Source organism: Zingiber officinale, chromosome 4A (assembly GCF_018446385.1).
Source record: "Zingiber officinale cultivar Zhangliang chromosome 4A, Zo_v1.1, whole genome shotgun sequence".
Taxonomy (NCBI): Eukaryota; Viridiplantae; Streptophyta; class Magnoliopsida; order Zingiberales; family Zingiberaceae; genus Zingiber; species Zingiber officinale.
The window spans coordinates 141,945,184-141,971,413 of record NC_055992.1 but is presented as its reverse complement, the minus strand read 5'-3'; the positions used below and the strand labels follow the sequence as shown (position 1 = coordinate 141,971,413).

The window sequence follows — 26,230 nt, the reverse complement described above, 5'->3', positions numbered from 1 at the left end:
TTCACCACAAAGTCGAGTTGTTCCTTCTTCATCCACTGATATTCTTCTTTGTCTATTGGAACTGTAAAACTATATTTCATTGTTAAAAGAATTTCGAAATCTGTTTTGAAGAATAAATCCATTCGACGTTTCCATTGTGCGAAGTCTCCCTCGAACTTTGGTGGATGAATGCTTGTACCGGCCATCGTCTTGATCTTGATGCTTCAGTCGGTGGTTAATCCTTCTGAGGCGATTGGGCTCTGATACCACTTGTTGGCGCAGCGGCGGGCCGGTAAGAGGTCGCAGCGTCTGTTAAGAAAATAAAACCTTTCTCTATTTTTCAACTCAGATCAGTAGCAATATCACAATTAAAATAAACTAAATGAACAACTAATAAAAAAGAAGAGGCAAACAGTTTTGACTTGGTTACAACTTAGGTGGTTGTTAATCTAAGGCGGTTGCAAAGCTCTACTAGAAAAATCTCCTTCTCTGTAGGCGAAGAAGCCTCTTACACTCTTTGAAAAGCTTTAAAAAAACTAGGAAATAAATACAGTAGTTGTTCTCAAGTTCTTGTTAATTTCCTAGGTCCAGGGGTCTTTTTATAGCCCCTGGGAAATCTCATCCGAAGTTTGAAGGCGCCTCCAAAGGGCTTGGAAGGTGCTTCCAGCGTGGCAAGTAGATAAAACTTTATCCATTTGCAACGGCTAGTTTGACTGGCCGAAGGCGCCTTCTATAGCCTTGGAAGGCGCCTTCGCACTGTTCATCGAAGGCGCCTTCCACAGAAGGCGCGGAGGCACCTTCAACAGCCTTTAAAGGCGCCTCCAGCAGCACTTGCACCTCCACTTCGCTCTTTTGCTGCTACGATCTCCTGGGTAATTTTGACTACCGAAATAGGGCTCACCCGAACTCAGTTTCCGGCCTTCTACTCGAGCAAGCTTCCACTCCGGCTTCTCGTCCCTCGAACATCGCGTACGTTCTTCTCGTCCACCGGTGTACTCTTCTGTAGCCCTTTCGTCCCTCAGATGCACCGAGCTCGTCAGCTCCCTTCTCATGTCATCCTTCTCGTTAGCCGCGTCTTCAACTTGACTTCCTGTGCTCTTAAACTCCTACACACTTAGACACCGAGATCAAAACCAAACAGAACTTAACCTAACTTGGTTGATCACATCAAAACAATCACGGGGTCCAACATAAGCTAATATATTTTATTACACATATGATCTATAAAATTCACCCAAGTTAGATATATATTTGTAATGGTTGGCCTGGCTTTATTAACAACAATTTTTTCCCAAGAAATTGGATTTCTCACAAATATTGAGAAAAAATGAACACTAGAGATTCAAAGCTAGAAATTAATTATATTATATTTGAAAATTAATTTGAGTTCAATAAAATTTTATTAAATTGAGAGAAACACTATTATGGGTCAAGAGAGATGTAATAAATTCTTGATTGACAATAATCCTAAAAGTGCTCTACAACAAAAAAAAAAAAAAAAAACCAATAGAATATAGTTAGGGACCTGAAAAATAAACTATATGAAAGTAAATAAAAGGCAGCTTGATGCACGAAGCTTCTGCCATGAGAGGTCCCGAGGAAGGATCCATTATACGCCACCTTATCCTGCTTTTTGCAAGAGGTTGTTTCGAGAATTTCAACTCGTGACCTTAGGTCACAACGCAACAATTTTACCATTGGCAAGGCCCCCTTCAAACTATATCAAAGTAAATATTAAATAATAAAATTTACCTTTATATATATATATATATTAATCCATATAACAATATTTGTATATTGAATTATTAAAATTGGATACATAAATATGTCATAGACATTCTCATCATCTTAGAACAATCTTGTTTTCTTATTATATCATATAAGAAATTGGATACGATCCAATGTGGTTCAACCCTTCCTCAAGACGCCGCATTGGTGAAAGCTTCATGCATCGGGCTGTCCTTTTTTAAATTTTTTTCCATCGATTTTAATTTCACTAACGATACCAATCTAATGCAACAAATACTTAGATTAGATCATGATTCTAATACTAATTCTAAAAAGTATACTACTAACTAATGCCTTTATCCAAAGAGTGTTAACAAAAAAAAATAAGTAAACATTACATGATAATTTTTAAAAATAATAGTAAAAGTATTATTAGAGAAAGAATGGAAGGGAATGGTGGAATTTAAAAAATCCAAGAATAATACTTTTTTTAATTAATTTATTTATTTGTAATATAAGTATCCACACCTTACGGCCCGACTAGTCCCGAAGGTGGGCAGCCTTCCCCCTGGTTCACCCACCAGATAAATCCAAAAGTGCGAGCAGCCCAACGGCCCAACTGTCCTGTTGGGCACCCTGACATTTGAACCATCAATGCGTGGGTTATTCGATGGTGTCTTGCCACAACACCGTGCCTAGGGACTGAAGAATATTGTCTTAATGACTTTAGTGAATAACACCAATGACTAATCCAATTGGTAAAGGAAAGATAGGAAAATAACTCTTCCTTACCATTTAGATTGCATCTCGAGATGCAGCAAAATCAACCTATTAGTGAACCATAAATGTTACCATGAATATGGCACATCAGGTTACAAGTTGCACAAAATTAGAGTTGCCAAGCCAATTTTGAAGAAATAGACTGAAACTGATAGTCAAATGAGGGAATATTGTAGTGGCTAACAAATTACGCAATTGCATTTTATTACCCCAAACCATCTCATAATTATTCCTTCAAAAGCCTTTATATATTGCCACCAACTATTACTGGGAGCAAAAAAAAAAAATAACCCGGTGTACGAAGCTCCTGCCATGCAAGATCCCGGAGAAGGATCCATTGTACGCAACCTTACTGCTTTTTGCAAGAGGCTGTTTCCAGGATTCGAACCCGTGACCTTACCGTTGCGCCACGGCTCTCCTTCTTACTAGGAGAAAAAAGATTTACATATTAGTTTATTTAACTTGCCAACGTCACAGGTTCACTCATTGAATCTAATACTATCACTCTCATCTATCATTAAGGATAATAGTTTGTAGTAACTTGGAAGCATTTCTTCACTCATTGGAAGAGACGAATAAAGAAGCAGATGAAGTCAATGCAAAGATCCATGAAGATCACAGAATATGATGATCAAAAAAGAACCAAATGATGAATTCAATGCTGAATCACATGAAGGCCACAAGAAGACGACTTTTCCTTATTTTATAGAACAACGCTAGGGCAATAACAATTCACTAGAATTAAGTTCTTTTTCAAAGAGAAAATGCAAATAATAAGACAAATTATAATGAATCATCCCACAAATAAATAAAATTATGGTCTCATGAGATTCCAGTCCAAGGCACATAGTCCCTAATCATGCTGCAACAAATAGATTCATGGAATTTGTCAATTAGTAAGGTATGGAAATTTCATCAAGAGCATGAATATCAACGACTAAGGAAGAGCACGAGCATTAAGTAGTATTACATAAAACACATTCCTTCAAGTTCATAGGTTAATCAAAATCTACTAGACTATAGAGCAACAAGAAAATAAGAATTATTTATGTAGCTGGCTAAAACTAAATCTATAGTGTTTAAAGAATAAATGGTGTCAAACAAAATCTATCACTTTTAAATCTAGCTTGTACAAACAAGAGAATATTGAATGTAATGAAATTTTGCTCAGAGAAATGAACTAGAAAATATAAGTTTAGAAATAGAAAATTGTTGAATTACCCGCAACTTCTTTTCTAAAGCCAAACGCCACATGAGATCTTCCAATTTCTTTTCAAGCTTACTCTTTGCTTCTCGTAAAGCACCAGATTCATTAGCAGCCTTAAAATTGGAGATGAAAAGAAAATAAGCAAAACAGTCAAGATGAACAAGGAAACAAACTGCTGGATATCACAGCAGCACGAATAACATAAGGTAAAAAGTTCTCATTTATAGTCAAGACATAAAAGTAGGCAACATAATTTAGCTCATCATATAGAACATGTAATCAAAACGACAGAGTTTAAAACATTAAATTTAACTTTCCTTAAATCTGAATCTGCAAAGTCAACAATATATATGATAGAGAGAGTTCATTTATCAAGATTTAATTTTCTAGGTTTATAGAGAAAAATTCAGAATCATAGTTCAATCTAAGAAACGGAGTATTAAGAAAAAGGTTGAGCTAAAACTAAATCATGTTTCTCAATGTATAATGAAATTGTGGTTTGAACAAAGCAAGACAAGAACACTTCCAGTAAGGACTGTTTCCATAACACAGTCAAAAGTAACTTGTAGCTAAATGTAAATTTAAATTCATAGTTTTGAAAGAAAAGTGAGACAATAATACTTTTTCCATGATTTTGACCTAGCTCAATGTAAATTTAAGATGCAAAGTGTGAGGATAGATAAAAAAATTTAACACTAATATTAGAAAATTTTAAATTAATGAAAGCTAGAATAAATGTAGAAAATCTTCAAAAATTTATTGATAAACAATCTAAAGAATTAATAAATGGAGAAAAAAATATAATGGATAATCAATGAGTGTTGACCCCTTAAGAATTTCATTAGACATTGCATAATGAATGACTCATTAATCACCCCACATCATGTTTAGAGAAGACTTCAAACACAAGCACAAAACAACAGACATGAGTCACAGGACGAGATTCAGTGATCCTACTTCGGACAACCAATAAGCATCAAACACCATCCTTAGTTGATCATTTAGATGCTAGATTATTTTAACAAGTGTCACTACAAGCATAGTATAAATTAGGTTTAAATTTCGAAAGTATGAACTAGAAGCTTTTGATTTTATACATTTTTTAAAAAGTTGAAGTTTCATTTGAAGTAACCAAAGGAAAGTAGGGAAGGTACATTTTATTAGGACAAGTTATTTTAGAAATTAATCATCTTTCTACCAAGCAGGTTATTTTTTTAGGAGAACAAATTCTTTGTTATCGATAGAAACAAAACCCCTAAAGTGTTAATTTAAGAATATTCCTATGAATTTTCATTGTAAATAATTGTTTATATCGCCATGTGAGATTGTGTATATCTCCGCTACATGAATAGTTACCAAACCTAAATTCCTAATTTGATGATCAATACATTACCTCATTTTTTAAATCTTCTACTGTATTGGACAAATAATCGAAACATATTGTTTTAGTAAATTACCAAAACTCAATACCACTCAGGACAAAAGATGTCTCCTTCCTTTGTTTCATCTCCTTCCTCCTTAACCACCAATCAATCACCAGCTCCATGCATCATAACGACATGATAGTGAAACAGTATCATTCTAGTCAATGACTAAAATTTCAATACAGCTCGAGATTTTGAACCTTGTATCAGCTTCCCTTACAACAATTCATCGTAAACCTTTCTTGCACATCCCTCTCTCTCACACAAACCACGAGCCCTATTCAGCAACCACTAAGATGTATTCATTGTTTATGTACCTGTGTCATACCATACAACTACTATCCATTCAATAACCCTTACTCCCATTAGTAGTGTTGTGGTATCAAATAAAACCCCTACATATTGCACTTGGCACACGCGAGAAACATGTTGGAAAATCCATGGAAACCCCAAAAATTGGAAAAGAAAAAAAAAGGAAAAAAAAAGAACTAGAGGCGAAGGTCGAGCACTTTGGGCTACTATCTCAGATCAAGAGGGGTAGTCTACTCCAAGTTGACTGCCATGCACCAAGAAACAAATAGACCAATTATACAAGCTCCTTGAGTCTTAGAAAACCCCTTCTTGTTCAATAGCTCGAAAAGGTAATTGTATGACAATAACCTTCCTTAGTGACAATTCTAATTGCGTCTGGATCATTGATTTGGGTGCAACTGACCATATGACAAGAATGTCAAACGTTTTCTCTTCATATAGTTTTTGTGCAGGTAATTAAAAAATTAAGGTTGCAGATGGCTCTCTTTCAGTCATTGCAGAAAAGGTTCTATTGCAGTATCACTAACTCACTCTAAATGATGTTCTTTGTGTTCTCAAATTGTCTTGTAACCTTTTATCGGTTAGTAAATTAATCCATGATTAAAATTATCAAGTTAATTTCTTTTCTTCTCACTGTGTATTCCAAGATTTGACCTCGGGGAGAATAATCGACAATGCTAAACAGAGTGGAGGACTCTACTTCCTTGAGGATAGATCTGAATCAAGAAAACAATCTCAACCAAGAGGTTCCTACTTTGAATCTATTTCTGTTTCGGACAGTAGTATTATGTTGTGCCATTTTTATTAGGGCATCCTAATTTTCGGTATTTAAAGCACTTGTTTTCTAAACTGTTTCAAGTAAAGATCCATCATGTTTCATTGCGTTTGTGAAATTGCAAAACACCACCACACATTTTTCCCTTCACAACCATACAAGCTATCAAAACCGTTTACCATAACACACAATGATGTTTGGGTCCTAATAAGATAAGCACCCCCTCTATAAAGAAATGGTTTATTATATTTACCGATGATCATACTCGATTTTGCTAGGTGTATTTATTAAAGAAAAAAAATCAGAAACTGAACAAGTTTTTTTTAAAAAAAAAAATTGAATATGGTGCAAACTCAATTTCAAACTAACATACAGGTTTTTAGAAGTGACAATGGAAAGGAGTATTTTAACATGATCTTAGGAAATTTTTTCCTTAAAAAGGGAATAGTTCATCAAAGTTCATGCATAGATACACCTTCACAAAATGGTATTGCTAAAAGAAAAAATAAACACCTCTTAGAGGTAGCCCGAGCATTACTTTTTTTCAACCAAAGTATTTGTGGGGTAAAGCTATTTTAACTGTTGCATATTTAATTAATAAAATGTTATCTAAAGTTCTACAATTTAAGCCTCCATTCAACACATTTACAACATGTTTATCTACGGCTGGTCTTTCAGCTAATTTACCATTGAAAATATTTAGTTGTACAACTTTTGTTCACAAACATAGGAAAACCGAAAAACTAGAGCCAAAGGCAAGTAAATGTCTTAGTGAGTTAGTCTCCTACACAAAAAGGTTAAAGTGTTTTGATCTGATATCAAAAAAGTTTTTTGTAACAATGGATATCACATTTTATTGAAACACAGTCTTTTTTTAAGAAGATTCATTTTCAGGGGGAGAATTCAAGGGAAGATACATTTACTAACTTTAATGATGTGTTTTTGTCCAATGATATATTTGAATTTGAGCTTACTACCTTTGCACAAAAAACAAATGGCCAAGGATCGTTCTTTGAAACTCTCATAATGAGTGATGTTTCTACTGAATCCAAACATACATTTGATAATCAAAAGTCTGAAAAACCTAGTACAATGCCACAACATGATGAGATAGGTAATAGATTCAAGGAAGGGGAACAAACGTGGAAGGGAATTGTCTACTTGAAAAAGAATCATAGGAAACGGAAAGATGAATCAACTATAGCATAGTTGTGATTCCAAGCAAGGGAAAATATTCATTCCGAAACTAGTATTGATAATTCTCTTCCAAGGATTGATAGTCCATCTGAGTCTGACATGTCGATAGTTCTATGAAAAGGTGATAGCTCTTGTACCAAACACCCTATATCAAAGTTTGTATCATATTCAAATTTGTCTATATCTCTTGTTACCTTTCGTTCTCAATTATCCTATGAAAACATTCCTAAAAATGTATAGGAGGTCCTACGAGTTCCAAAGTGGAAGGAAGTTGTGCTTGAGAAGATGAGAGCTCTTGAGAAGAATAATACTTGAAAGATTGTTACATTACCAGTAGGGAAAAACACTATGGGATGTAAGTGAGTTTTCACGGTGAAGTATAACTAAGACAGATCAGTGGAGAGATAAGGCTAGATTGGTGGCCAAAGGGTTCACTAAAACCTATGTGTTGATTACTTTAAGACATTTACTCATGTTACAAAACTAAATACAATGAGAGTACTTTTATCTATCACCGGTAATCTAGACTAGCCTATGCAGCAATTAGACGTGAAAAATGTCTTCCTCAATAGTGATTTAGAAGAGAAGGTGTGCATGGATAGTCCACTGGGCTTTGTGAAATTCGGCTCAAAGGTGTGTAAATTAAGAAAGTCTTTGTACGGTCTTAAGCAGTCCCTAGAGCTTGATTTGAGAAATTTACTCAATTAGTTTAGAAGCAAGGATACACTCAAAGACAAACAAATCATACATTGTTCTTAAAATTCTCCACCGAAGGAACGATTATTGTACTCATAGTGTATGTCCATGATATTATTCTGACAAGTAATGATGTGATTGAAATGGAAAGACTGAAGAAAAGCCTAGCAATTGAATTTGAGATCAAGGATTTGGAAACATTAAGCTATTTCCTTGGTATGGAAGTCGCTCACTTTAGAAAAGGTATTGTTCTCTCAACGAAAGTATATCCTTGATCTCTTGGAAGAAACAGATATAAGTGGTTGCAGACCCGTAGACTCCCCCATGGATCCTAACATAAAACTCTGGGAAAAAAAAGTGTTCATGTTGACACCAAAGGTTAGTTGGGAAGTTGATTCACCAATCTCATACTCGGCCAGACATTGCTTTTTATTGTGAGTCAATTTATGCATGCACCATTTGAAAAACACCTTAAGGTTGTCTACAGAATTTTGAGATATTCGAAGACTACTCTTAGAAAAGGTCTATTTTTCATAAAAACTAATCAAAGGAGTGTTGATGTGTTTACTAATGGAGATTGGGCAGGATCGGTTAACGATAGGAGATCCACTTTAGGATATTCCATCTTGTATGGAGGACCCTAGTAACATGAAGTAAGAAATAAAGTGTTGTAACCATAAGTAGTGCAGAAGCTGAATTTAGAGCAATAGCTCAGAATATCTATGAGATGTCATGGATATACAAAATACCTGAGGAGCTCAAAAAGATCATAAAAAACTTCCATTGAAGTTATACTATGATAATAAGGCTACAATAAACATTGCTCATAATCTTGTCCAACATGATAGAATGAAACACATTGAGATTGATCGACATTTTATAAAAGAGAAACTTGAAGCTGGAAGCATTTGCATATCATTTGTACCTTCTAACCAACAAATAGTTGACATCATGATGAAGGGACATGCAAGAGCTAACTTTGAACCGTTAATAAACAAGTTAGACATGATTAATATTTATGTACCAACTCGAGGGGGAGGGTTGGAAAATTAGGAAATCCTGATTTCATAAAGTCAAGAAATAATCTTTGGCGTCCTGATTGCATAAAATCACAAAATAATCTTTGATTTCAGTAATTTCTATTTCTTAGGTTTTCTTTTATTTGTTACTATTTTTTTGTATTTTGTATCTTCTATTTATTAATGTAATTTTTAATTGAAGTAATAAGCAAAACAATTACTTTTCTTCCCGATTTCTTTTCAAAAATCTACTTGCAACTCACCTACACAAGCCTTCCTCACAAGAGAGAAGGATCTGGCCTTCTCGGTTAGTAGATAAGATCCACTTAAGTAAGTCTTGGCCTCTATCTTTCTACTCTTCTTGCTTGCTTCCCATGCACAATTCCTATATTGTTATCATGACGTGATTTGTTGGCTTGTCTGTACATTAGCCAAATGGCTTGCAACCCAATAAATATGTCCTTGACCAACTAGATCTAACAACCACCTTCTATAGCACCATCACTAGAGAAAAAGACAATCTTCTCATCAATCCCCTCCCTACTTGTAGTAAGACTAAGCCACCACCATCTCTCACTAGTGAGTTTGCTCCTTCCCATGTAAAGTTGATTTGTGTGTTTTCTTTCTCTCCAACCACCAACCTTGTTGGTGACTTTAAAGTCAAGAACTTGTCAACCTCTTCCCCCTCACTCTAGTTCTTATTGACAATGAAGGCAACCCTTTTGTCTACTGTCCACCACAAAATCGGCACCCTAACCTTATCCACTAACATTAGTCTACATAGATGTTAGGGCCTAGGACCTACTGCCTTGATCATAAGGGAAGAGTCTCAATCCTATCAATCTTAAGAGAGGAGTAAGCCTCCTTGTAGACAGACCAACCTCATTAAAACACAAACAAAAAAAAGGAGGGAAGCCAATCCATGATGAAGAAAGAGAGAATTAACGAGAGGTGGGACCCATCAAATGATGTACAAAACCATTCCACCAATAAAATAAAACTTAAAATAGTCTAGATCTAATAAATATTTATACAAATCCAATATAAAATCAAATTGCAAAATTACATGAGAAAAGAATTTCCATCAATTAAATAGGATTCAAACCTTGTCAGAATTTCAATAATGAATTGTTGCTTAATTTGTTAATTTTGTTGTATTTAATTAGTTTTCTCACAAATAATCCTACATAATATCATTATTTTTAAAAAATATTTGCTACAATTATTTTTTAAAAAAGAACCTCATTCATCACATTTTAGGTAAACATAACAATAATAAAAACAAATCACCACAAGGATAGTCTCTATGTTAAAGCTTATATATATATATATATATATTGGACTTAATGGGATAAGGCTTGGTTGCTATTGTTGTAGTGTTATTACTTATGTGAGAAAAAAAGATGCTAGTTGCAAAGAATCCTAAAATCAAAATACAAGATATGCCTCAATTTAGAAGTAACCTAGAGAGCCTAAATTATTTGACAAAAAAGGAAAGAAAAAAACTTACAAGATATGCTAGATTAAAATACTTAGCTCCACTCATATTCCATGAAATATGAAAGAGAACTAACACTTTTCATTCATACATATAATATGTGTGTGTGTGTGTGTGTGTGTATACATATATGTGAATACTAAAACATGCAAAATTCACATAGATAATGGGAAATGCAGAAACATTATTTCCATTAAGATTGATGTTGGGATTCCACCCATACCAAAAGCTCAATCGAGTATGTATAAAATTGCATGGTAGATCAACCATTCCTTTTAGTGAAAATATATTTAATTCTTTATCCAAATAGACTCCTTGGTGATAAGAGATGGTGTGATGTTATTCCCATGAACATCCTCCATGTCATCCTTGGTGGCCTATGGCTGCATGATCTTTCTCATATATATGACATAAACAAGTCATAAATAATAAAGACGTTCTTCAAACTGTTATTGAAATGGAAACGAAAGCTCTTCAAACCATCACCTATCCCCTGACAATGACTCCAAAGATAAACTTTAAGAAGAATGACTTACTTCATCTTAAACCTCAAGAAAAAAAATAAGGATGTAGAGAAAGTCAATCTTACCACTAGAAGAGCCCACTTCACTAGCTGATTTCTCTATTAAGACAAAAAAACAAAAGTAAACTAAGAACCTGATAATAAAATACCCCAGCACCCACTAAAATTGTTAGTTGTTTACTGAACCATCTCCTGAGACCATATGATCCTTTAATTGAGATTCCTAAAGAGACCCTTTAATGATCATGGATTTCTAAAAAGTCAACTAACCACCATTGTTAAGAACCATTCCGGCATGGATTAAAATCTTGAGCCGCTTCGCCTGATACCTGCAAAACATCTCATTTCGACCACGAACCGGCACCGGCACACCCCAATGTGTCACGCGGGCCCGCGGTCGTTGCGGAACAACTAGGTGATTTCAACTTAGGCATTAATTATTAAAACTTAGGTTAATATTTTAATCAACAGATTGAGATAATTTGAATAGATAAAATTATCTCATTATATATATAGTAAAAAAAATATTTTTTTTTAAAATATTTAGATTAAATATTTTATAATTAGTTAATATATTTTAAATTTAAAAAATACTGAAACTATATCGGCACCGCATGATATAGTACTGAAACTATATTGTTCCAGTCTGGACCGAAACCTCCGCATGGCTCAAGATTTTAAACCATGCAGTCAAAAAAGATAGATCCGTTACCTTAAACCATGCATTCAAGGTTCTATCAACCTTAACGTCGACTTACAATTGCCACAGTATTATATGACCACAAAAGGAAAAAATAATAAGTTAAATCAATACAAGGGTAAATTAAAAATGCAGGTCTCTTTAGTGAATTGATTAAAATTGTCTATGACAATCCTAAAAATATGATGTTCACAACTATTTCTCCACCATTAGTCACCTTTAAGCTAAAAATTTATGAGCATATTGATTTGGTTTCATTGCCAACTTTTAAGCCCAAACTGAGAGCTCTATTGGTGGCATAACAAACTCAAATTGACACTTTGAAACGAATCGCAATAAATAATGATTATTGTAAAAATGTGTTGAGACACCATGTAAGCTAAAAAAATTAGGAGATATTCGCTGTATGTTGACTTTGTCACACGTTATTTTTTTCAATTTTACAGAGATGCAAACATCATTCTTGCGCCATGATAAATCACAACATTTTCTTCTCTATGTATGTCGTGGTGGTGGTGGGAAGGGGAAGGAGGGCAGTGGAAGGATAAGGTTAAGGACCAATTCCTTAAGGAACCTAAATCAGAAAGAAAATGCAGGAGTTCCTCGCTCAAGAACATAAAAAGATATAGAAGAAACCATACTAAATAAATTTGGCTATTCTATTATTCCTTATGCTTGCAAACAAAAAATTAAGAAAGCTATAATTCGCTTAGAGTCAAGTTCTCCATAGTAGGAAGAATGATGTGTGTTATATTTAGCTTTGGCTTTTAATTTTAAAAACTGGAAATCATTATAGAATTTCATTTTCTACCTACCAATTAATTTCTTGAAAATTATTTGAATGTCATCTTGGTTTGTACAATAATATTGAATATAAAATATAAGTCCTATAGAAGCAACACAAAATACATTTCATAACTAATAAATCATGAGTGAAGTGGAAGAGAAATTAAGAGTACTTACCAATTTCAATTTCCGAAGCTCCCGTTTGGCAAGTTTACATCTCCAAGCACCTTGAATACAAACAACAGCACGTCTATATTTCTGAAAATTAATGTGTTTCTTCAGCATTCTCCACCATACCTTCGTAAAATGTTGAATAATATCAGCTCTCTCAAAGATGCAAAATATACAAGCACCAAAAAATAAGGAGAAAAAGAAGAATGGTGCTACCACAAGATAGATTTTAACGACCAGATATGAAACAAATAAATTAGTTTATAGAACTAGAAAAAAAAAAGCACCAAAAAACAAGCACACAGCATTCTCCACCATGACTACGTAGAATGCTGAATAATATCAGCTCTCTCACAGATGCAAAATATACAAGCACCAAAAAACAAGGAGAAAAAGAAGAATGGTGCTACCCACATGTACGATAGGTTTTAATGACCAGATATGAAACAAATAAATTAGTTTAAAGAACTAGAAAAAAAAACCAAAAAACAAGCACATCTATATTTCTGAAAATTAATGTGTTTCTTCAGCATTCTCCACCATGCCTACGTAGAATGTTGAATGATATCAGCTCTCTCACAGATGCAAAATAAATAAGCACCATAAAACAAGAAAAAGAAGAATCGTGCTACAAATGTAAGATAGGTTTTGACCACCAGATATGAAACAAATAAATTAGTTTAAAGAACTAGTAAAACAGTTGCACTTAATAACCACTTCGAACAATGCAAAAACAAATACAACTTTAGAAACTGGAAAATTATTTCAGGAAGAATGAAATGAACCTTGAGAGGATTTTACTCGTTTAAATTGAAGAAAGGAAAAATTGAAATGTTTTCCTTTCCTTGGTCGACATAGTTGAGGTCTCTAAAGGGCAACCCGTGCAAGAAGCTTCCGCCAGTGCAATCCTAGGAAAGGGTCAGACCACATTGGAGCTATTGTACGTAATCTTACGTTGCATTTTCCAAGAGGCTATTTGCACGAATCGAACTTGTGACCTCAGGGTCACATGGCAGTAACTTTATTATTGCGCCAAGGCTCTCCTTCATAGTTGAGATCTCTATAAAAACAAAAAATCATCTAATAGACTCCAATGCAACATGATATCTTTAAGGTGAATAATGCAAGTGTCTTACATGTGACTAATCAAAGACACAACGATTAAGATGAAGAAATGAGATAATTTGGAGCTACAAAGCCTTGTGGCTTGTCATGTTACTTTAAAAACACAAATGAAGAATGGAGACTTTGCACTAACCACCATGTCATACACAATACATTTCTAAATGTGATGAGATAATAGTTTTAGTCCCTGAAAGGTGATTCTATGCATGGCAGCAACTTATGAGTCAGCTTCTCAATGTATGGGTTAGGAGGGGCAGGTAGAGCATTTGATGTGACAAACATTACACCATTGCACCAATGTCTCCCTCTATTCCTCAATACTTGAGAATGTTATTATATGCCCTCAACATCTTTAAAACTTTGAAACTACTCACTCTTTTTCATTTTTAAGTAAAATGTATATATCAAAGTAAGACCAAGGTACAATATCCAAAAATTAAGGGGGCGTTTGGTTCTTTCCTAGGAATAGGAATCGGAATGGGAATTATTGTATTGTGGAATGGGAATGGGTATGAGCATGGATATCACTCTTAAAAGCAATGTTTGGTTAGTTGCATATCTTCTATCGGAATAAATCAAAATTTCCTTTTTTTACCCTTAAAGGAAAATAAGAGAAAAAATTATATGTGAGAGAAAGATGAATGTGAGAGAAAAATATGATAAAAGAGAATAATGAGAGAGAAAGTGTGATGAAAAAGAATGAAGAGAGAGAAAGTGTAATGAGAGAAAATGAGAAAAGAGAGTGTGATTGGAGAGAGCATGATGAGAGAAGATGAGAGAAAAAATATGATGTGAGAGAAAGTATGATAGGAGAGGATGAAGAAAGAGAAAATATAATGAGAAAAAATGAGGAGAGAGAGTGTGATGAGAGAGATTGAGGAGAGAGAAAGTATGGTGAGAGAGAAAGTATGATGAGAAAAAAGAGAACAATGAGTATGATGGGAGAGATTGAGGAGAGAGAAAGTATGATGAGAGAGAGTGTGTTGAGGAAAAAAGGAGGGAGTGTGACAAGAGATATTGAGGAGAGCGAAAGTATGATGAGAGAGAAAGTGTGATGAGAAAAAAGAGAAAAGAGTGTGATGGGAGAGATTGAGGAGAGAGAAAGTGTGATGAGAAAAAAGAGAAAAGAGTGTGATGGGAGAGATTGAGGAGAGAGAAAGTGTAATGAGAAAAAAAAGGAAGAGAGTGCGATGGAAGAGAGAGAAAGTATGATGAGAGGGAAAGTGTAATGAGAAAAAAGGGGAAAGAGAGTGTGATAGGAGAGATTAAGGAGAGAGAAAGTGTGTGATAAAATAATGAGAGAGAAAATATGATGAGAGAGAACAAAGAGAGAGAAGTGATATGAAAGAAAAAATAAATAAATATATTTTGATATTTGATATTAATAGAGAAAATTTTAGTTTTAAATCAAGGGTATTTTTGGAATAGGGGAATATTTTGATTGATGAAAATAGGGTAATGACTCATTGAAGGGGAGGTACATGGGAATGAGTTATTACCCAATTTCAAGGATCCATTCCCTTATTTATATTCTTATTCCTATAATCCAAATATTAACAATGATAATCAATGATTCTCATTCTCATTCCTCACTTCTATTACCCTAAACCAAACGCCCCCTAATAGTGTCTCATGTCTGACATAATATCATATTAGAAAACACTCCTAAAGTCCGATAAACATGGATTTGTACATTTTTAAAAAATTTCTCTCTCCAACTATCCTTCATCAAAGATACAACTATTCCTAGATCACCATACAAAGTGTATCAAAGCCGACATCACAAGGTGTTTGGCTTTAGTCAAGAGACAGCATCCTCGAAAGACACGCCCAAAGACTCGTAGCATCTATTGGTACGTAGGCATCTCCTGCCCCATATATAGCCACTCTTTGACCCTCCGCCATAAGATCGAAATAGGACGGCACCCAATAAACAAGTGCTTCTATGACTCCATCTTCCACCTACAAAAGACACAATATCGATCCTCTAAGTAGTCCTATCTATGGTGGAAATCGCCTCTAGCTAACTACATGGCTAAGCTAGATATAGGGCTTCCATACTATCCTCCTAGGGCTTCTTAGAACAGGGAAACTTAAAGAAATCATAAGCCCCGGTCATACCTCCATCCTGCTCAAACCAATCTACCAACCTCTCTAGATAGCACCTATCGATGACCCAGTAGTCTTAAGGATAAGGTCACACATCTGCAACAATCACTTAATCAACGGAGAATCCGAGTGCACAACCTCCCAAGTCCATACGTCCTCCCACCTCAAATATGTATGATGACATCCACTTATCCAAATAGCCTCCTCCTTTATCTGTATCCGCCAAAGTACTTTAGCGGCAAAGGTTCCAAACTTTCAAGTCACGGAATCTCAATCCTCCTCCTTCCTTAAGCCTGCACATATCCGTCCAAAAACACCGAGGATGTTTGGACGTCCACATAAAAAATCTGCAAATGCTACAAATGCGATCAATAATACCAAGGGGGATAGGAAGTATAGAGAGCCAAAAGCACTCCACATATTGAAGACTTTGAAGGGCTTCTGAATTTGAACTCCACCCAAGATAGAGACCAAACATGCTGAGTGATTTGATAAACATCTAGGAAGTGTGAATTTCCGCAAAGCTCTATAACTTGACCTCTAACCATTCTCTATGAATAATCACTTAATCCAATTTGCTACATATATTACCATTTGTCCATGTGTATCTGCATCTCGTATATGATAAATCCTCCAATCTTGCAAGGCTCACAATTCTGAAAATTCATAATGCAATGCTAAGTGATCGATAACCCTCCACACTTGTCCTCAACGGTTAAGTAAAAATTGAAATCCCCAAGGACCAATCATTGCATTCCCGTATCTACATAAATGTGCTGAAGTCTTTCCCACAACACCTTCCTCCCCACAATGGTAATATGACCATAGATAAACGTGACCACAATGACCATACAAAACGTCCTGCCACGGATCTGACAGTGAGTGAATTGCTCATGCCACTTCATCTCCTCCAAATTAACCCTCTGGTCATCCCAAATTAGTAGTATACGCCTCCTACACCCTTGGTTGTCTTGTTGTTTCCCTTGTAGATGTTGGAACCAGCACAGCTTCAACTGTTGATGTTCCTCATCCAATAATTTTGTCTCCAACACACCCAATATACATAACTTCGCACTGCAAAAGAGAGACTCCACCCTATTAGGGCCTCAAATATTCCAAGAACTGATCTTCATGCAGCCTGAAACAGCTTAAGCTGTCCAGAGGTATGTGTATGCTGCAGCACTGTATTTTTACTACCCGTTGCTGCTGTTTGTTATAGTCTTTGTGTATCAGGCCGACACGATGAGTCAGCCACTGTAGTCCGTCTCTTGTCCTCCCTTACTTCAACCACTGTCGCTACAGCCTTTGCTTTTCTGCAAGAAACTAAAAGATATATTCCCGCAGCCAATTTTGTTGCACCATAGGAATTTGGTTTTGTCTTGTGTAGCTTCTCTGATACTGGACCTCCCATTTCTCATTATCCCCTTGCAAAGGTGGATCATTATCCACATGAGAGCCTCCTTACCCTTCTGAACAACATGATGAGAAGCAACTCCCACACCTATCTCCACAGTCGGTTGTTCATTAACTTGACTCACCAGTTTTGGTACTGTTGGAACTGGATGATGAGTGTTCATTGGATTTTCCACAGCGGTTAACACCTTTGCATTCTCAATTATCTTAGGGCACATTGAGTCATCATCCCTCTGTACAATACTGTTCTTCTCTACCAATGTATTTGGTTTCTGATGATGGGCAGGCTCCTTTCCCAATGGAGACCCAGATTGTTTAGCAAAATCATTAGATCTTTGCACCAGAGCTTATCTATTCAAACCTTCCATCAAGTGTAGATGTTGCTCACTTGTAACCACAATCCCCGGATGTTGAATTACTTCCGCAGAAACATGAGAGGCTAATTGAATTTCAATCCCAACTCCGCATTGATGTTGGTGATGTCCCATGTGATGGCAGTCTAAACAAAATTTGAATTTGGATTCAAAGAAAAGAGGAAGATCTACCTCTGTGCCTCAGGGAGGATTGTAGGGATTGTATGTCAACCACCACTAGAACCCGCGCATAGTTGATTCAAATACGTTGACGCATCATTTGATCAGTGAATAATGGTTGGCCAATCATTGAAGCCAACTTGCTTAGGGCACAAATGGTCCAGCATTCTAGTGGTAGATTAAATATTTGTACCCACACAAGTAATATCTGGAGCTCTTCCTGCTAAAAGAAGAACCCGTTGGAAGCGGTTTTAAGTACAAAGGACAACCGAGTGCAACATAAGATCCCCCACACATAACTCTGTCGCAGTCTGAAATTTGACGATAAGCCAAATAGTTTTGTGGGCATTTATGTCATATTTGATGTTCCAACGCTTTGCCATGGCTTTGATAGCGAGCCACCTTGCGAAACGACCAAGGAACCTCCCTACCAAACAATCTCCCATCGCCGTCTTGATTATGTCAACATCTTCATCCTGCATTCAGAAAACATGTACCAGAGGGCATTTTCTTGAGCAAATAACCAATTTGAGGAGAAAAGATCAGCCCATCTTCTTAGTCCCGTAGGTCTCCCATCCATCCCCTGAGCCTATGATACCACCGGATGCCCTTCTTATTCTCGTGATTCAGTTGATGTCGCTCCGGTTTGTGACACCTCCGGTGCCGCTTTCTCTTGTAGGTGTAGCCTATCAACCTGACCCAATTCAGCATCAGCCTATACAATAGGTTGCAGAAGAGGAAGAGGAATAGTTAATGTCCTCGACGGAGGAGCCACAGAAGCGTGGCTCTCTGCTGCTCGCTGGCCCTTGCGTCGCATCAGATTTGGTTGGTTGGCAACTTTGGAATGTTGTGATTAATTCTGCACCTTTCCAAATCCGGATGGAATACCCAATAATTCTGAAACTTGTCGTTTAAGTGAAGGAAAATCAAAATTGGATCAGAAAGCCTTAATGGATAGAATTAATTGTTTCCAAAGATAACCAAAATCTGCCTCCCAAATCCAGAAAGAAAAAGAGAGACTGCTAGCCTTCTAAATAAATCTGCTGACGAGGATTTTCCTTGTGTGATATCCAGCCACAAGGATCCACTGCATAGCCATTGATTGGGTTACACAAGACATGTCAGCCTCATCTTCCACATCACCTGCCCTACACGTCGGTTTTCTTCCTCAATCCAGCACCGGCAGGACAAGTTGTCACCGGCATCAGAGGATGACTATCTATGGTTCACCACCCACAAGAATCCCACCCAGCCTTCCTAGATGTTTCCACAATTTTGAAGAACGCTTGTAAGATCCCCAAACTTCCAAGGGATGCCTCCTTCCTCACGTGAGAAGATCTCACTTAAAGAAGGACCACCCGAGAGCACCACCAAGGAGTGGTACAAGGAAAGTATTCACAAACCCACCCTCTTGATTAGAACCTAAAGGATACGAGCACTTGTACTTCAAAATTTATGATAAACTTATTTAATACTCAGCTCAAGCTAGAGCAATAGATCATGCTTCAGATTTACAAAAAAATAAGGTATTTAACGTATGAAATACTCCAAGTCGTTCATTACCCTATATTAGATATTAGTGAATCAAGACACCAGTCTCACTATTATTAGCTATTGTTAGAATAAGTATAGGGGTAGTTTGGTCTTTTGGTGTATTTCTTCTTTTCTATATAAAGGCCTAACTCGTGGTTCCTAAATATACACGAGATTTTAGGTTTTGCTTTGTACATGATATCAGAGCTATAGGTTAAAACCCTAAACCTAATTTCCTTATCTCAGCGCCGCGCCTCTCTCGTCGCGAGCATCTCCCTCGTCACGCCTCTCTCGCCGCAAGCATCTCCAAACCGTGCAACGATCAGCTCCTTGCGCTGCGCACGATCTTCCTCCACCAGCGACGTGGTCTTCCTCCGATCCCAGCCAGCGACAACATCTCCCTCTGCGCCGCCGCCGCCTTCCGTTCTGTCTCCGTTCGCGCATTTCTTCTCATGCGGAGCTAGGGCCCGCGAGCTTTCCCTGCGCCACCTCCTCTTTCTTTCTTCTCTCCGGCCGGAGGCTTCTTCTGCTCTCTCTGCTCGCGTCGGCTAGGGCACACGGCAAGTCCGGTAGAGGATTGAACACCTCTCCCGGATTTGCTCTCTCTTGCCCGCGGCGGCTCTGGGCTCTGCCACTATTGGTTCTCCTGGCAAAGTTATTAGCTGCATCCCGGTAATCCACAGATAGCCTTTCCAAAACAGATCCGGTGCAGTTGTCAGCTAGTTTCCTGACACGATCAGTGCTTTCTTCTTCTGTGGATTGGTTGCTAAGCAAGCTCACATTATATATTCCAGCAATCTGGTTCACAGCTCTATTCATGGCTGCATTTAGCGCCCCAAATCCAGATACCTCAATCTTTACCAACCATATCACTGCACCTCTTTCTTCCGAACAGTTGGATGGTAAAAATTATATCTCTTGGGCATCTCACATTGAGCTTTGGCTTGTTGGACAGGGTTATGAGACACATCTCACTCAAACTAAAGAAGATGTTCAAGTCGTCGATCGTCCTCTGTGGAAGAAAGTTGACGCTCAGTTATGTTGTATTATCCGAGCCACCATCCATTCATCTCTTAGGAATGTCTTCCGCACTCACAAAACTTGCAAAGCTATTTGGACACAGCTCAACAACTCTTTACAAACACCTCTCGGCGACTCTATCAAGTTTGTGAAGATCTCATGACCATCCTCAGCGCCATCAGATTAAGGATTCAATGTCAACCTATCTGGGTTCAGTCTCTAGCCTTCTTTGTGACTTTAATGAACTGCTTCCACCTGCGGCCGATCCTGTTGAAGAGCTTGAAAATCGAAAAAAAATTTCATGTCTCTGGCTTTATATGGTCTGCCCACATAATATTCTCATGTCCGTGACCAGATCCTGGGCAGTCCCACAGAAGCTACCATGGATAATACTTGGGCGACTCTTCTCCGTGTCCCGGCCAAAGTTTTGACAATGCATTCTTCTGTTCCTGTCGACTCGTTAGCTTTGATCTCTCGACACAAAGGATCTCCACCTCGCAAGGGTGGTAAAGGACGTCCTTGGTGTGATCATTGCCACAAACCGGGACACACGATTGGTCGTCCTCCACGTGCTGCTCAGATCGTTCAGAGTTCTGTTGCTTCTTCAGCTTCCACTTCACAGTTACCACCTGATTCGACTCCAACACCTTCCTATAATGATTTCCTGAAATGGTTTGAAGATCGTCAGCCTTCTGGTTCCACTGCTACCATTGCGCACGCTGGTACTTCCTTTGCTGGCATATCTCATTCTTTGGGTCCTTAGGTTCTTGATTCTGGGGCGACCGATCATATCACTGATAATAAATCCCTATTTTCTTCTCTCACTACTTCTGGTACTTTACCGATGGTTACCATGGCCAATGGTTCCCAAACTCAATCCCAGGGTATTGGCATTGTTCATCCTTCTTCATCTCTTTCCATTCATAATGTTTTTTATGTTCCTGGCGCTCCCTTTAATTTATTGTCGATAAGTCAACTTACTCGATCAATTGATTGTGTCATTTCTTTTACTAACATATCTGTTTCCTTACAGGACCGGAGTACGGGGAGGATGATTGGCTTCGGATATGAATCCCATGGCCTATATCTGCTTCAACAACCCTCTTTTGTTGGTTCGGCGGCAACATCTCCACTACTTATTCATGCTCAGTTAGGACATCCAGGTCTTAATAAGTTGAAACAGTTACATCCTAGTCTTTCTCACTTAGAGTCTTTATCTTGTGAATCGTGTCAATTAGGTAAGCATGTTCGTAGTTCTTTTTCTCCTCGCATTGAGAGTCGGGCTATGTCTCCTTTTGCTTTGGTTCATTCTGATGTTTGGGGTCCGAGTCGTATTTCTTCCACAATGGGGTCAAGGTATTTTGTTACTTTTATAGATGATTTTTCCCGTTGTACATGGCTATATCTAATGAAGGATCGTTCAGAATTGTTTTCAATTTTTGAATCATTTTTCCTTGAAATAAAAACTCAATTTGGTACTTCCCTTCGAACTTTGCAAAGTGATAATGCACGCGAGTATTTGTCTACTCAGTTTCGTACCTTCTTGACATCTCATGGCGTGTTGCATCGCACGTCTTGCCCTCATACCCCTCAACAGAATGGGGTTGCAGAACGCAAAAATCGTCATCTCCTTGAGACGACTCAGACTCTTCTTCTCCATTCTCATGTCCCTCATCAGTTTTGGGGTGATGTCGTACTTACTGCGTGTTATCTCATCAATCGCATGCCTTCATCCACTCTCCAGGATAAAATACCTCATCAGGTACTTTATCCACAACAGTCCCTTCATCCTCTACCACCTCGAGTCTTTGGTTCTATATGTTTTGCTCATGCTCTTGATCCCGGCGTTGACAAACTCTCTCCCCGGTCTCATAAGTGTGTTTTCCTTGGGTACCCGCGGTCTTAGAAAGGATACAAGTGTTATTCTCCTACCCTCGTCGATACTTCATCTCTGCTGATGTCACATTCTTTGAGTCGGTTTCTTTTTTTGCTCCTTCCGCTTCACAGCCCTCTCCACCTGCACCAGTGACTATCTTTTGTCCTCCGGAGGCACCTCTATCTTCTCCAGCCTCGCCTCCTCCTTTGCAGGTTTATCAACGTCGTACTCGTTCTGCTTTGCCGCCGGCCAACACTGACACTGTTGTGGGCACATCTTTGGAGCCAAGTCCTTGGTCGTTTCCTCCGGTCCCATTTCCTGACCCTGATGTTCCTATTGCACTTCGAAAGGATATGCGTTCCACTCATAATCCGTCTCCTCACTATGTTTCTTTGAGCTATCATCGTCTTTCCCCATCCTATTATTATTGTCTGTCTTCCTTGTCTTCTGTTTCTCTTCCAAAGACTGCAGGTGATGCCTTTGCCCATCCAGGATGGAAACAGGCTATGCTTGATGAAATGAGTGCCTTACAGAGCAGTGGGACTTGGGATCTCGTTCCTCTACCTCCTGGGAAGTCAGTGGTTGGTTGTCGATGGGTGTTTACGGTAAAAGTTGGTGTAGACGGCACGGTTGATCGGCTTAAGGCTCGTCTTGTCGCTAAAGGCTATACTCAGGTATTTGGATTGAATTATGGAGACACCTTTTCTCCTATTGCCAAGATGTCTTCTATGCGTCTTTTTCTGTCTATTGCTGCAATTCGCCATTGGCCCCTTCATCAGTTGGACATCAAAAATGCATTCTTACATGGTGACATGCTCGAGGAAGTCTACATGGAGCAGCCTCAGTGTTTTGTTGCTCAGGGGGAGTCTTCTGGTCTTGTATGTCGCTTGCGGAAATCTTTATATGGTCTCAAGCAGTCACCCAGATCATGGTTCAGTAGATTTAGTACCGTAATTCAGCAGTTTGGCATGACTCGAAACGAGGCTGATCATTCTGTTTTTTATCGCCACTCATCTACTGGTTGCATCTATGTAGTGGTTTATGTTGATGATATTGTCATCACAGATAATGATCATCTTGGGATTTCACAAGTAAAACAACATCTTTTCAAACATTTCTAGACAAAGGATCTTGGCAAACTCAAATATTTTATAGGGATAGAAGTGGCACAGTCTAAAGATGGGATCATTTTATCCCAAAGGAAGTATGCAATGGAAATTTTGGAAGAAACGGGAATGTTAAACTCAAAGATAGTCGACAATCCCATGGATCCTAATGTCAAGCTCCTACCAAATCATGGGGAGCCTTTTTCAAATCCTGAACGGTATAGGCGATTGGTAGGGAAACTAAGCTACCTTACTGTCACTCGTCCGGATATCTCATTTGCAATGAGTGTAGTAAGTCAGTTTCTTAGCTCTCCATGCAAAGAACATTGGGATGCAGTGACTCGCATTGTTCGATATATCAGGGGTGCACCAGGAAAGGGTCTTCTATATGAAGACGAAGGACATACTCAAGTCGTGGGATATTCTGATGCAGATTGGGCAGGATCTCCTCTGATAGAAGATCCACTTCTGGATTTTGTATATTTGTCGGAGGTAACCTTGTTTCTTGGAAAAGCAAAAAACAGAATGTTGTGGCAAGATCCAGTGCAGAGGCAGAATATCGAGCTATGGCTATTGCTAGTCAAGAACTTATATGGTTAAAACAGTTGCTTCAGGAACTAAGGTTTGGAAAGATTACACAAATGTCACTCATATGTGACAACCAAGCCGCTATGCATATTGCCTCAAATCCAGTCTTCCATGAGAGAACAAAGGATATTGAAGTTGACTGTCACTTTGTCAGAGAGAAAGTCATATCTGGAGAAATATCTACTAGTTTTGTCAACTCAAATGATTAGCTAGCAGATATATTCACTAAATCACTTAGAAGTCCTCGGATTGACTACATATGTAACAAACTTGGTGTATATGATCTATATTCTCAAGCTTGAGGGGGAGTGTTAGAATAAGTATAGGGGTAGTTTGGTCTTTTGGTGTATTTCTTCTTTTCTATATAAAGGCCTAACTCGTGGTTCCTAAATATACACGAGATTTTAGGTTTTGCTTTGCACAAATATATTGATATTTAAAGTTATTCCCTTGAAATAAATGTTGGCGCAGCGGGACCGGCAAGAGGGGGGTGAATTGCCTGCATAATAAAAGTATACCCTCCTCAAGACTTTCAACTCAAAATAGATAGCAATAATAATAAAATAATAAAACAAAAGAATTAGAGAAGACTAGAAGTTGACTTGGTTACAACCAAGACGGTTGTTAATCCAAGGCGGTGAAAAGCGCACTAACGATCTCCTTCTCTGAAGGCGGAGAAGCCTTTTACACACTTAGAAGCTCAGAACTATTGCTAGGAATGAATACAGAGTTGATTGCTTAGAAGCTCATCTTCTACTGCTTCTACTATTTGACCCGCCTACAGGCATGCAAACGACACGAGCAACGCGTCTCCAGCATTCCAAGGACAAAACCCACAAATCAGCATGAAATTTCAAACTTACGTAAAGTTTTAGAAAATGATGTATAATACATAATGTGATTGAGCCATTGCATAGCTCATATGCAGTATAAGAAAACATGCTGACCATATTTTTAAAAAATCAAAATAAAATATATTAATAAAAGTGCACAAACATAAATACTAAAATATTTAAGTTTTACAAATGCATATATTGTCTGTATTACAAAATATTTGAAACAGGATATTACTACTACAAGCGCATATACATGTGTAATAAAGCATTTAAATTTAGAAACAAATTCTTCCTCATTTTTTTCATTCTATTAAGGCTAATTGCTAGTCTGTGCTAACCATCTTTTATCTATTTGTATTGGACATTATGAATCTAGCTTGGAATCAAATAGAAATTTACCATATATCTATCCCATTCAATAGCCAACATAGATCAAACACCGGATTTCCCAGACTGCGTCATCACATATATTAGTACATACAGGATACGCAATGTAGTCCTTCACTACAAACGCATCTGCAACAGAGTGGTTCTTAAAACATCATACCTGACCTACTCTCCCAAGTTGACCATGCTACCCATGTTGCCTGTTATAACCTCAACACAACGGTCAATTATGAAATTTGTGGTTGCTAGCCAAAGACCATCCTCACCACTTGCAAGAATAAAGATTAAAAATCTCATGCCACTGTCTATCTTCAACCCCTCAAGCACATTAACTGAACACAATCTCATCCAACCACAAATTCTAATGTTGTGATTGAAAAAAATGATCTACCAAGTTCTATTTTAAATAGTAAGATGGAATTAGCAACCTATATGACAGATGTGTTTTTGTGAGGAAAACACTACATTTTCTTGAAGAGATAAACTATATAAAATTTATTTGAAGAAGCAACCAAATTTTTTCCTACCATACAAGCAGTTCATAAGATGCAACTTCTACCTTAGATAATGGCAAGTGTTGGCTACTATGGAGCTAACCTTCAGCAAGCAAAGATGTCATTTTTAATGTATGTTCAACTGAAAAATGAATTTTAAGTTTTTAATTTGAATGCCTATATTTCCAGCTACACAACTCTTTCAGCTAATCTGCTGTAATATTCAGTCATTTCTTGTCAATGAAGCACCCGTGTAAATATTAACCAAAGGGCAGCTCACAACTTACAGCTTCTTGCTCGGATATAATTCTAGGCAGCTACAGAACTACCCTTCTGGAAGCAAGATGTCTTAGAATATATGCCTGATAGAAAAATGAACCTTAAGTTATCATTTAAATGTATGTATTTCTGGACT

At 37.5% G+C, this 26,230-nt stretch overlaps 1 pseudogene; it reads right to left on the bottom strand.

Annotated features, from left to right (window-relative positions):
• Positions 1–26,230, bottom strand: part of LOC121971525 — a 126,413-nt pseudogene that overhangs the window by 58,971 nt on the left and 41,212 nt on the right.